The sequence below is a fragment of the Piliocolobus tephrosceles genome, chromosome 6, assembly GCF_002776525.5.
Source record: "Piliocolobus tephrosceles isolate RC106 chromosome 6, ASM277652v3, whole genome shotgun sequence".
NCBI lineage: Eukaryota > Metazoa > Chordata > Mammalia > Primates > Cercopithecidae > Piliocolobus > Piliocolobus tephrosceles.
Window position 1 is genome coordinate 71,957,076 of NC_045439.1, and position 12,090 is coordinate 71,969,165.

Consider the following 12,090-nt stretch of genomic DNA (forward strand, 5'->3'; position numbering starts at 1 on the left):
GAGAAGGAGAAAAGAGTACGAAATTTCTCTACTCTAGTTCTATAATTTATGGGTAAAGGACAAATGTTGATCAGTGACAGACTGGATTAAGAAAATGTGGCACATATACACCATGGAATACTATGCAGCCATAAAAAAGGATGAGTTCGTGTCCTTTGGGACATGGATGCAGCTGGAAACCATCATTCTCAGCAAACTATCGCAAGAACAGAAAACCAAACACCGCATGTTCTCACTCATAGATGGGAATTGAACAGTGAGATCACTTGGACTCTGGATGGTGAACATCACACACCGGGGCCTACTATGGGGAGGGGGAGGGGGGAGGGGGGAGGGATTGCATTGGGAGTTATACCTGATGTAAATGATCAGTTGATGGGTGCTGACGAGTTGATGGGTGCAGCACACCAACATGGCACAAGTATACATAGGTAACAAACCTGCACGTTGTGCACATGTACCCTAGAACTTAAATTAAAAAAAAAAAAACAGAAAAAAAAATTTATGGGTAAAGGAAAGGGACAAATGGAGCACCAAATGTGGTTTGGGGTGTGACTTCTGTGACTTACATGAGGCAACTTACATGAGGTTATGCTTCTCATAAGCCCTTCAAACCCCTTCAAACCCTTCAAAGCCCTTCAAACCACAGATTCCAATAAAGCAACACTCCTCTGCCCCCTTGTCCGTGACATCTAGTGTGGTTCTTCTACCCTCTGGTACCAATGGTGGATGCAATACAGTGTTTATCAAGAGAGCAGTCACACAACTATCATTATTTCCCTTCTGTGCCATCCCCTTATTAACCAGTCAATGTGGTTCTGTGCCTGGATTCTCTCAGCCATTCCCCAAAATAAATGCTGTCCTTTGGTTTGGAGGGAATAAACTTGTATCACTTCAACTCAAAGGACATTTAAATACAACTATGCATGAACCCCTCTATAGAGCCAGAACCTTTAGCTTTTCAGTTCACCTTGTTTTTAGCTATAATAACTTCAGTATTACCCTCTTATGACTTTTGATGTTTCTCGTTTTTCCAAGCTCTGCCTTAAATGAGAACCTGATGCTCAGCTTCTTGTTTCTGGAAGCCAAGGACTTTGAAAAACACTGAGAATTCTCATGGGTCTCCCCACAATACTGGAAGAAACAACGGAAGACCCCAGCTGGCTTGGGCTTAACCGTTGGTGGTTTTTAACATACAGCTTCCCCTTAGGCATGTTAACACAGGAAGCCCTTTATAGCTTGAGAGAACAGCAAAAGTTCCACTGAACAGTAAGATGGGGAAGGGTGGGAGAAGGGAACGGTCATATCGTGAACTTTGAAAATGGCCAGGTTCTGCTCTGTCAGCAGCACTGGGTTTGAATCTGAGCCTTGCCACAGATTACTTGGTGACCATGATCTCAGTTTCGTCTCTCAAACAGGTGAGTATGCTATGCCCACTTTAAGAGGCATAGAGTCCACTACGGTGAAATTAAGCCACGTACTATTTGACTGGAACTCAGCTTCTTTGGGAAAGAAGGGGGCCCACTGATGAATAAGGCCTGAATTGTCGGCTATTTCGCTTTAATCTATCCCTAGTAAAGAATGAAACCAAACAGGTACTGCATGGGCCTGCACTGCATGGGCCTGCACTGCATACTGCTATTATTCAGAAGTGAAACTCACTGTCTTAATTTGGAAAGCAGCTAATTCTTACCTATCATGTCTCACACACATGCAGCCTCGCCCATTAATGTTGATGGGGGATGGGAGTGCAAGATCAATTATTTCATAGTGCCTCCCTACATCTTGGAATCTTTATGAACTTTATTTAGACTTTATTCACTCTATTCCGCACCCCCACCCCCAGCTCCTGAGGGTGGGGAAAGGGAGGTGCAGAGATTGGCCGGTCACTAAGAAAGTGAGTCAAGAACAGAGAGGAAATAAGACTCAACAGCCTTCCCTTTAGCCTAGAGACACTTCCTCTTCCTTGAGGTTTCCTAATTGGCTTACTCTAATTCCTATTTTCTTACCACAAAATTAAGTCATCTGTGATGCTCAGAATGAACCAAATTCTCTTGAGGGTAATTGGAGAGAGGGAGAGAGAAAATGCAAATGAATGAGGTTTCTGATCATTTTGACCAATATTTTCAGCCACTAATTTAGAAACTAGTTCTTGAGAGTCCAGTTATTGATAGAAAAGCAAGAGTGTGCTACAGTTTTTTTTTTTTTTCTTTTTTCTTTTTTTGATAGAGTTTTGCTCTGTCACCCTGGCTAAAGTGCAGTAGTACGATCTTGGCTCACTGCAACCTTTGCCTCCCAGGTGATCCTCCCACTTCAGCCTCCCAAGTAGCTGGGACTACAGGCATGCACCACCATGCTTGGCTGATTTTTAGTTTTTTTGTAGAGATAATGTCTCACTATATTGCCCAGGCTGGTCTTGAACTCCTGGGCTTAAGCAATCCTCCTGCCTCGGCCTCCCAAAGTGCTGGGATTACAGTCATTGCACCTGACTCCAGTTTTATTTTCTACTTGCTTTTGAATGACTTGATGAACCTCAGCTGAGATCCTCAAACTTCACTCTAAATGTATTTCATCCATAATGGCGAAACAAAGCCAAGTTCCAAAAATCAACCACGGACAGCAGATTTAGGCACTGAAACATTCCAAAGATTAAAAACTCTGGGATGATGTCTTACAAGTACATAGCAAGAGGCCGGGCGCGGTGGCTCACACCTGTAATCCCAGCACTTTGGGAGGCTGAGGTGGGTGGATCACGAGGTCAGCAGATCAAGACCATCCTGGCTAACACGGTGAAACCCCGTCTCTACTAAAAATACAAAAAATTAGCCGGGTGTGGTGGCGGGCGTCTGTAGTCCCAGCTACTCGGGAGGCTGAGGCAGGAGAATGGTGTGAACCCGGGAGGCAGAGCTTGCAGTGAGCCGAGATCGTGTCACTGCACTCCAGCCTGGGTGAAAGAGTGAGACTCCATCTCAAAAAAAAAAAAAAAAAAAAAAAACAAGTACATAGCCAAGTTTTATTTGTTACTACAGTACCATGCACAGAGTAGAAGTCTAATGAACAAACCTTTAATTCACTGAATATATCATATGATTATAGAGGATGGCACTGAGAAGTTATTATTTTTTGAGGATCAGTGAGGCATCAGACACCACAGATTAAGTTCCCACTTAGCCATCTCACACACAAAATACCAGGGAGCAAGAGGGGAATTCACTTAAAGGAGAAGTAGGCATTAGAGGTAAAAATCAGGAAGACATTTTCAAACAACTTCTCCAAAGTAATTCAACATTTACTGAGCCCCGTCTTTGGGCAAGACGCTGGGCTAGCTGCTCTGGGAGACACATGGATGAACTTGATGGCATCCCCATCAGAGTTCCATGGGGAAGATGAAACATGAATGAAAGCAAAGCTAACATGAGGCAGTCTGTAGTACATAAGGAAATGTGTAACAGCAGCACAGATGAGAAAATGACCTTATATACTCATGGGCCAGAGGGAATGTAAGACTACCTGTTGGAAGATGCATGTCCAAGCTCAGCTTAGGACAGGGAGAACTCTTAACAGGTGTGTTAAGAGCAATGTTAAGAGCAATGTGGTAGGTACCACAATGCAACATGGGAGTGGCATAAATAAACAGAGGAAGAAGAAAAGAGCCTGTGTTTAGGGCAAGCTAGGCAATGGCCTAACTTACCTAGGACACAAAAAATGTTTTGGATTAGGGTACAAATGAAAGGAGCTGGCCTTGGATACTAAGCTAAGGAATTTATGGTCTATCTAGTTGGAAGGCTATGGGGAGACTTTCAATGTTTTTGAGCAAGGAGAGTGGCCAAGACTAGAATTATGCTTTGGGAAGATAAACCTGGTAGCTGTATTTATGAGGAACTGTCACTGGGGACGTCAGCCAGGAGGCTATTGATAATAGACCAAGTGAAGGTTTTTGAAGATCTGAACTGGGGTAAGTAGCAATAGGAATGGAAAGGAGAGATTATCTGCAAGAAATTTTTAAAGGCTGGATGCGGTGGCTCATGCCTATTTATAATCCCAGCACTTTGGGAGGCCAAGTTGGGAGGATTGCTTGAGCCCAGGAGTTTGAGACCAGCTTGGGCATCGTGGCAAAACCCTGTATGTACAAAAAATAAATTAACCAGGTGTGGTGGTGTCCACCTTATAGGGTGTGTGCCAATGGTCCCAGTTACTTGGGAGGCTGAGGCAGGATAATTGTTTGAGCCCAGGAGGTCGAGGCTGCAGTGAGCTATGACTGCATCACGGCACTTCAGCCTGGGCAACAGAGTGAGACCCCATCTCCTAAAAAAAAAAAAGAAAAGTTCTAGTCTAATATCCTATTACACCTATTGTAAACATTTTAGACTGTGCAGAAGATGAAGTAAAAATCATCCACAACCCAACATCCAGAGATATCTATTAACATTGTAGAATCAATGAAATGTTATTCCTTCCAGACATTCTCCTCCAAGTATTTTCTTTCTTTCTTTCTCTCTCTCTCTCTCTTTTTTCTTTTGTAGAGATAGGGTCTCCTTGTGTTGCCCCGGCTGGTCTTGTACTCCTGGGCTTAAAAGATTCTCCCACCTCAGCCTCCCAAAGTGTTAGGATTACAGGTGTGAGCCACCACACTTGACTAGCAGAGTATTTTCTTTCCTTCATTTAAAAAATGGGATCTTACTAGACATATCATTTTGGAGCTGCTTTTTCATTGACTCTACGCCAATGTACAAAGTATCAGCAGGGCACAGTGGCTCATGCCTGTAATCCCAGCACTTTGGGAGGTGAAGGTGAATGGAACACCTGAGGTTAGGAGTTTGAGATCAGCCTGGCCAACGTGGTGAAACCCCGTCTCCACTAAAAAATACAAGAAATTAGCCAGGTATGGTGGCGTGTGCCTGTAGTCCCAGCCACTTGGGAGGCTGAGGAAGGAGAATCACTTGAGCCCAGGAGGCAGAGGTTGCAGTGAGCCGAGATCTTTCCTTTGCACTCTAGCCTGACCCTGTGGGGTCTCTGTTGCCCAGGCTGGAGTGCAATGGCTCAATCTTGGCTCACTGCAACCTCTGCCTCCCAGGCTCAAGCAATTCTCCTACCTCAGCCTTCTGAGTAGCTGAGATGACAGACACATGCCACCGTGCCCAGCTAATTTTTGTCTTTTTTGTAGAGATGGGGGGAATCTCACCAGGCTGCCCAGGCTGGTCTTGAACTCCTGGACGCAAGAAATCCTCCTGCCTTGACCTCCCAAAGTATCATTTTAATCATTGTAACGTTAAAAGTTACGTTTAGGTTAGGTGCAATGGCTCATTTCTGTAATCCCAGCACTCGCTGAGATAAGTGGATTGCTTGAGGCCAGGAGTTTAAGACCAGCCTAGGAAACATAGTGAGACCCTGTCGCTAAATTTTTTTTTTTTTTTAATTTACAAGTAGGTTAGAAAATTATCTGGGGGTGGTAGAGCACGCCAGTAGTACCAGCTATTCAGGAGGCTGAGGCAGGAGGATTGCTTGAGCCCAGGAGGTCAAGGCTGCAGTGAGTCATGATCACACTGCTGCTGCACTCCAGCCTGGGTGACAGCAGGACCCTGTCTCAAAAAATAAAAAATTAAACTATAGTTATTTACTTCTTCCCTTATTTTGAATAGTTACTTCCAGTTTCATTATTGTCAATTACACTATTATGAATAAGCTGTTTTCAAAGTGGTTCAGTTTGAGTGTCTCAGGTGAAGCTGCTCAGATGCAAATGTAGAATTGGAAAGAAACCAGTGATAGAGATGATGCCTTCTTTTGAGAAAGTTGCTATGAAACTGTCTCTGGGAAAGCACAGTTTTGTCCAGTCAGAAGCCTAAAGCTATTTATAAGTAAATGGGAAATAGCTGGAGGAAAACGATTAACTGAGAACAAGATCCCAATTCAGCAAGAAGGAACAGCATGGAAGTAGGTGGAAAAAGTAACCTAGGGCCGGGAGTAGTGGCTGATGCCTGTAATCCTAGCACCTTGAGAGGCCAAGGCAGGAGGACTGATAGAGACCAAGAGTTCAAGACCAACCTGATCCTGTCTCTATTTTATAATTAAAAAAAAATTTTTTTTTCTTTTTAAAGTAACCTAGGAAAGAAAAGGGAGAAAAGATTCAGAAGAGGAAAATTATTGGAAAAGGCAAACATTGATGAAGAGGTTCATAACAGATGGCTTTTAGTTTCTGGTTAAGTCTGCTGAGCGTGAGACTGATGTGACTGACTCAGGACTTGGACTCATGGGTGTCGTTTTATTACTATTGTTTATATAATTGTGGAGCTCATTGAGGCCCTTACTTCTCAAATTATAGTCTGCAGCACTGGCATCATGAGGTATGTCAGATCTGAATCAGAACTGCCATTTTGAGTGGGATCCCCAGGTGATTCTATGCCCATTAAATTTGAGAAGCACTGTGATGGCCCATCTTCCCCACTTAACAGAAAAGGAAATGAAGGCTCCAGGAGATTAGCTGCTTGCAACTTACTTTTGCAGAGTTAAGACTGCAAAGGTTGGGAGAGCTCCTTCAGGAAATTAATGGGAATTTCATGACTTTTCTAGCAATACTATGGTATATAGGAGTGGAGAACGTGGAATGGTCTGTGGCTACTCAAAATAAGGTTTAGAATTGAAAAGATGGAGATCAAAGGAGGTAAAAAGTACGAAAGAATCTGCACTGCTATTGAAGCTATCCTCTCATTAATGCTATGACAGGCAGGGTAGGGAGAAAGGCAAGCAAAGTCAGATGAGAAAGGGCAACAGAAGCTTCCTAGGTGAGGAAGGGGTATGTCCAAGAACCGGTCAATGGGAATTTAACCCAATGGTGGTTGGGTTAAAGGAGTGGGGCAGGTAAGGAGGCTGTGGACAAAACAAGGAACTTGAAAGTTTACAATCCTGAAACTAATCAGAAAGGTTGGCCATCTCATAGGGAGCCAAAAATCACCAAATCAGTTAAGCGTGGTTGTGCGTGCCTGTAATCCCAGCTACTTGGGAGGCTGAGGTAGGAGGATTGCTTGAGCCCAGGAGTTTGAGACTTCAGTGAGCTATGACCACACCTGTGAATAGCTACTGCACTGCAGCCTGAGCAAGACAGTGAGATCCCATTTCTAGAACCAACAACAACAACAACAAATCATGAGACTGGAGTTAAGAAACAATGAGATCAGGCTGGGTGCGGTGGCTCATGCCTGTAATCCCAGCACTTTGGGAGGCCAAGGTGGGCTGATCACTTGAGGTCAGGAGTTCAAGACCAGCTTGGCCAACATGATGAAATCCTGTCTCTACTAAAAATACAAAAATTAGCTGGGCATGGTGGTGCGTGCCTATAATCCCAGCTACTCGGGAGGCTGAGGCTTAAGAATCGCTTGAATCCGGGAGGTGGAGGTTGCAGTGAGCTGAGATCACGCCACTGTGCTCCAGCCTAGGTGACAGAGTGAGACTCCAACTCAAGAAAAAAAAAAGAAAAAAGAAAAGAAACAATGAGACCAAAATGTGGATGGAGTTGGAATCTCTGGTGATACTGGCAGTGGGAGTGGAAGAAAAGCACATTTTTTTTTTTTTTGTATTTTTAGTAGAGACAGGGTTTTGCCATGTTGGCCAGCCTGGCCTCGAACTCCTGATCTCAGGTGATCCACCTGCCTCGGCCTCCCAAAAGGCTGGGATTACAGGAGTGAGCCACCATGCCAGGCCGAAAAGTACATTCTTATAACATGTATAAAGTACAAACTAATCAATACTGATTTCCTCACATAAATTTTCCTTGGTGGGTTGATGAACGAAGAGTTACATGATTTGCTTTAAAAAATAAAACGTTCTTTATCTGTGTAAAGCAGCAATTGTTCCTTAGATGTTTTCTTTAAAAACATGGTCTGACCAGAGTTTATTTTTTTAGGAGCTGGAGATCAGAGGGCCTGACTTAGAAAAGACCCATTACATCAAGGATTTGACCACTCCTACCAGAATAGCACTAAGTGCCAAAGGACGTGACCCTTAATTTGAGCCAATAGCTACTATCAGGGTTCAGCTTCCGTGAACACAGATTTCCTTCTGAACAAAGCAAGCCTTGAGTAGAAGTTTGTGAGTATACAGCTATGCAAGTAGTATTTTACGGTGTCCAGCAATGCTCTAGTTTAAGGTGGCTGCCCCTTTTTATGAATTTACATTATTAATTATTAGAATACATGAGGCCGAGTGCGGTGGCTCACACCTGTAATCCCAGCACTTTGGGAGGCTGAGGTGGGCGGATCACCTGAGGTCTGGAGTTCGAGACTAGCCTGACCAACATGGAGAAACCCTGTCTCTACTAAAAATACAAAATTAGCTGGGCATAGTGGTGCATGCCTGTAATCCCAGCTACTCAGGAGGTTGAGGCAGAAGACTTGCTTGAACCAGAGAGGCAGAGGTTGCAATGAGCCGAGATCGCGCCATTGCACTCCAGCCTGGGCAAGAAGCACACAAACACACACAAAAAGAATACATGAGGATTAAGTGACTATAAGAACGGGGAAATTTTTTCATTTTCTGTCAGGTGGAAAAAAAACATGTTACAAAAGAGTTCATAGAGAATAAGTATATATTATAGAAAAATAAAAAATGATTATATATGTATAGAAAAATATATACATATAACAACTTAATAGCAATAGACTGTCCAGTCTTGGAATACAGGACAGAAAAAAAAGCAGCTTTGGATTCTAGAGCAAGGTCATTGAAAAGAGGAATAAAATATAAGAATGATTTATTTTCAAAGAATCAGTAATATAAGTACATCTAAGCAACAAGTCTGGGTGAGGGACTTACCTCTCCGAAGACGTGCCATAGCCACGTCCAAAGGAAGCTACTTCACGAGGTGGAGGCTCCATCCCATTCTCCCAGCTTAGGACACTACCCTGCTCCAGCAGGGCCACATGGATGGAATTGTCAGGGAATTCCATTGGTATCCTATTGGATACTGACATTCTCTGTTCTGATACAGTCATAGAAAGCACAAGAAACCTCTTTTATTATTTATTTATTTATTTATTTATTTTTGAGATGGAGTCTCGCTCTGTCATCAGGCTGGAGTACAGTGGTGCAATCTCAGCTCACTACAACCTCCGCCTCCTGGGTTCAAGCAATTCTCCTGCCTCAGCCTCCTGAGTAGCTGGAACTACAGGTGCACACCACCACGCCCAGCTAATTTTTGTATTTTTAGTAGAGGCGGGGTTTCACCATATTGGCCAGGATGGTCTCAATGTCTTGACCTCAGGTGATCCGCCCGCCTCGGCCTTCCAAAGTGCTGGGATTACAGACAAGAGTCACCGCACCTGGCCAGGAAACCTCTTTTAATAGTAGACTTTAACTATTTAGATGTGAACTGAACTTGTTATCTATATAATGTTCTAGTCCATCTGAGAGTGATGAGGCAACCTGACCTGGTCTCATTAAAATGAATTAATGTTTAACATATTCAAAATTAAAGCCCCTACTAATGATTTCTTAAGTATTTGCTTCTTGGGCTGGCTTTTAGCACTGGAGAGATGAGTGGAGTAGTCATTTTAATGTGCTTGATATTAACTCTCTACATCAAATTTCTTGTCAGAAGTTACCAAAAAAAACCCTTCCCATGTTACTGCTATTTATAACAAATTATCACGGTTATCATAATAACTCAATCCATTATATAGGCGTATACTTCTGAGGGCACTCTAGTAGCAAAACAAACTATTTTTAGCTGCCATCATGACTAGATAATTGTCTTCCTGTTTATTTCAATTACCACTTAAAAGCAAGTTGTGTATGTAGTAGAGCCTCTGGAAGCACTCGTCAGATCAAATAATGGCAAAAAATGAAACAAAACAAAAAAACCAAAAACAAAAAACTAAACTTGGGGAGAGGGAATGTCAGGAAATCATGAAAAAGTATAGATGGAGATGATGAAAGAAAATTAAAGATTATTTCTCAAATTTTATTACATTTATTCATCTGTGTTCCTGTCTCTTGTATTTTCATCCTGTTATTTTCTATGGCTTCCTCTATGTAGAGCTCTAAATGGAACTTCCTTTGTTTATTTAGCATAGACTTAAGCAGACTGCTTGTCACTGGCCAGGACTGCGCAGGTAAAAGCTGGTCCTATTTCCTTTCTGCTCACTCCTAAGTGCCTTCTACAAATTTCCCTTCTTATTCTTGCTCCCCTCCTGCCTCCTGTAGGGCTGCTGTGCTATAGAGATGCCTCATTTCAGGCTGTGCCGGGTGGCTCACGCCTGTAATCCCAGCACTTTGGGAGGCTGAGGTGGGTGGATCACCTGAGGCCAAGAGTTTGAGAGCAACCAGGGCAACATGGTGAAACCTTGTCTCTACTAAAAAAGGAAAAATTAGCCGGGTGTCATGGCGCGTGCCTGTAATTCCACCTGCCCGAGAGGCAGAGGCATGAGAATTGCTTGAACCCGGGAGGCAGAAGTTGCAGTGAACCGAGATCATACCGTTGCACTCCAGCCTAGATAAAAGATCAAGACTCGGCCGGGCGCGGTGGCTCAAGCCTGTAATCCCAGCACTTTGGGAGGCCGAGACAGGCGGATCACGAGGTCAGGAGTTTGAGACCATCCTGGCTAACACGGTGAAACCCCGTCTCTACTAAAAAATACAAAAAGCTAGCCGGGTGAGGTGGCTGGTGCCTGTAGTCCCAGCTACTCGGGAGGCTGAGGCAGGAGAATGGCATAAACCCGGGAGGTGGAGCTTGCAGTGAGCTGAGATCCGGCCACTGCACTCCAGCCTGGGCGACAGAGCGAGACTCCGTCCCAAAAAAAAAAAAAAAAAAAAAAAAGATCAAGACTCTGTCTCAAAACAAAAACAAAACGGTGAGAAATCTGCTAGAGGACCAAGGAAGCAGTAATTATATTTAAGTATAGACTTGAGGAGAAAATTAATTGCATATGAAGAACAAGCCACCTCAGATGAGGTAGTCCCAACAGAGTCCTGAGAGAATAAACTCAGCCTTCTCCCTTGAGATTTTCTTTTCACAGGGTCTGAGAACAGTAGGAGGAAAAGAGTATAAATTCAGAATGCCAGGGGCAAGCACAAAGTATTTTAGAAATACTTTTAAGTGGCAAAGTCAATGCTCTTTCAAATCCTTCATTGTTCACAAATGATTTTCAAGATACTAACGATTTAAGAGTACAACTTTTAAAATAATTCCTTCTTCTCGTGGTGTCCAGGAGCTTGCTTGACAGGTAGCTTTTTTTTCACTCAAATGATCAGAACACAAATGGGCAGCCTAAGTGTCTGGTTCCAGGGCTTCCTTCAGGGAATCCCTGTACTCCTCAAGGTCACTGTGGCAGCATAATTTACTCTGAGCAACCCTACACTGGTTCCCCACTCCTGGACAAGGGACCGATGTACCTCAGTTTATCTCAAGCAGAAGTTAGGGTTTTGTTTCTAAATGGTATTAGAGTTGTTTTAAAATGTAATTTCTCTACCACAATGTTCTATACTGGTGAGCCATTCAGGATACTTGGGCCCTTAAAAGATGTACTCCCCTGTTCCTTCCTCTCATTCTTACCTCCCTCCCTTTGAGACAGGGTCTCGCTCTGTCACCCAGGCTGGAGTGTAGTAGCATGATCATAGCTCACTGCAGCCTTGACCTCTGGGCCTCAAGTGATCCTCCCACCTCAGCCTCCTGAGTAGCTCGGACCACAGACATGTGCTACCATGCCCAGCTAATCTTTAAATTTTTTGTCGTCACGGCTCTCCCTATGTTGCCTAGGCTGGTCTCCAACTCCTGGCTTCAAGCAATTCTCCCATTTAGCCTCCCAAAGTGCTGGAACTATAGGTGTGGGCCACCATGCCCTGACTCCTCCCCCATCTCTATGTGCAAGTAGAAGAAAGAGTATTTGGGAATTAGAAGAGGTGGTTTATGGCTGAAATGTCTGCACTAACTAGCCGTGGGACTCAGGGAAGCCAGGTCATCTTTCTGGGTCTGTTCCTCATCTCCAAAATAGACTTTACATGCTCTAAGGTTTACTCCTGCTCTAAAGTTCTAGGTTTCTTCTTGTAGCTTCTTCCATCTTTTTTTTTTTTTTTTTTTTAAAGAGACAGGATCTTGCTATG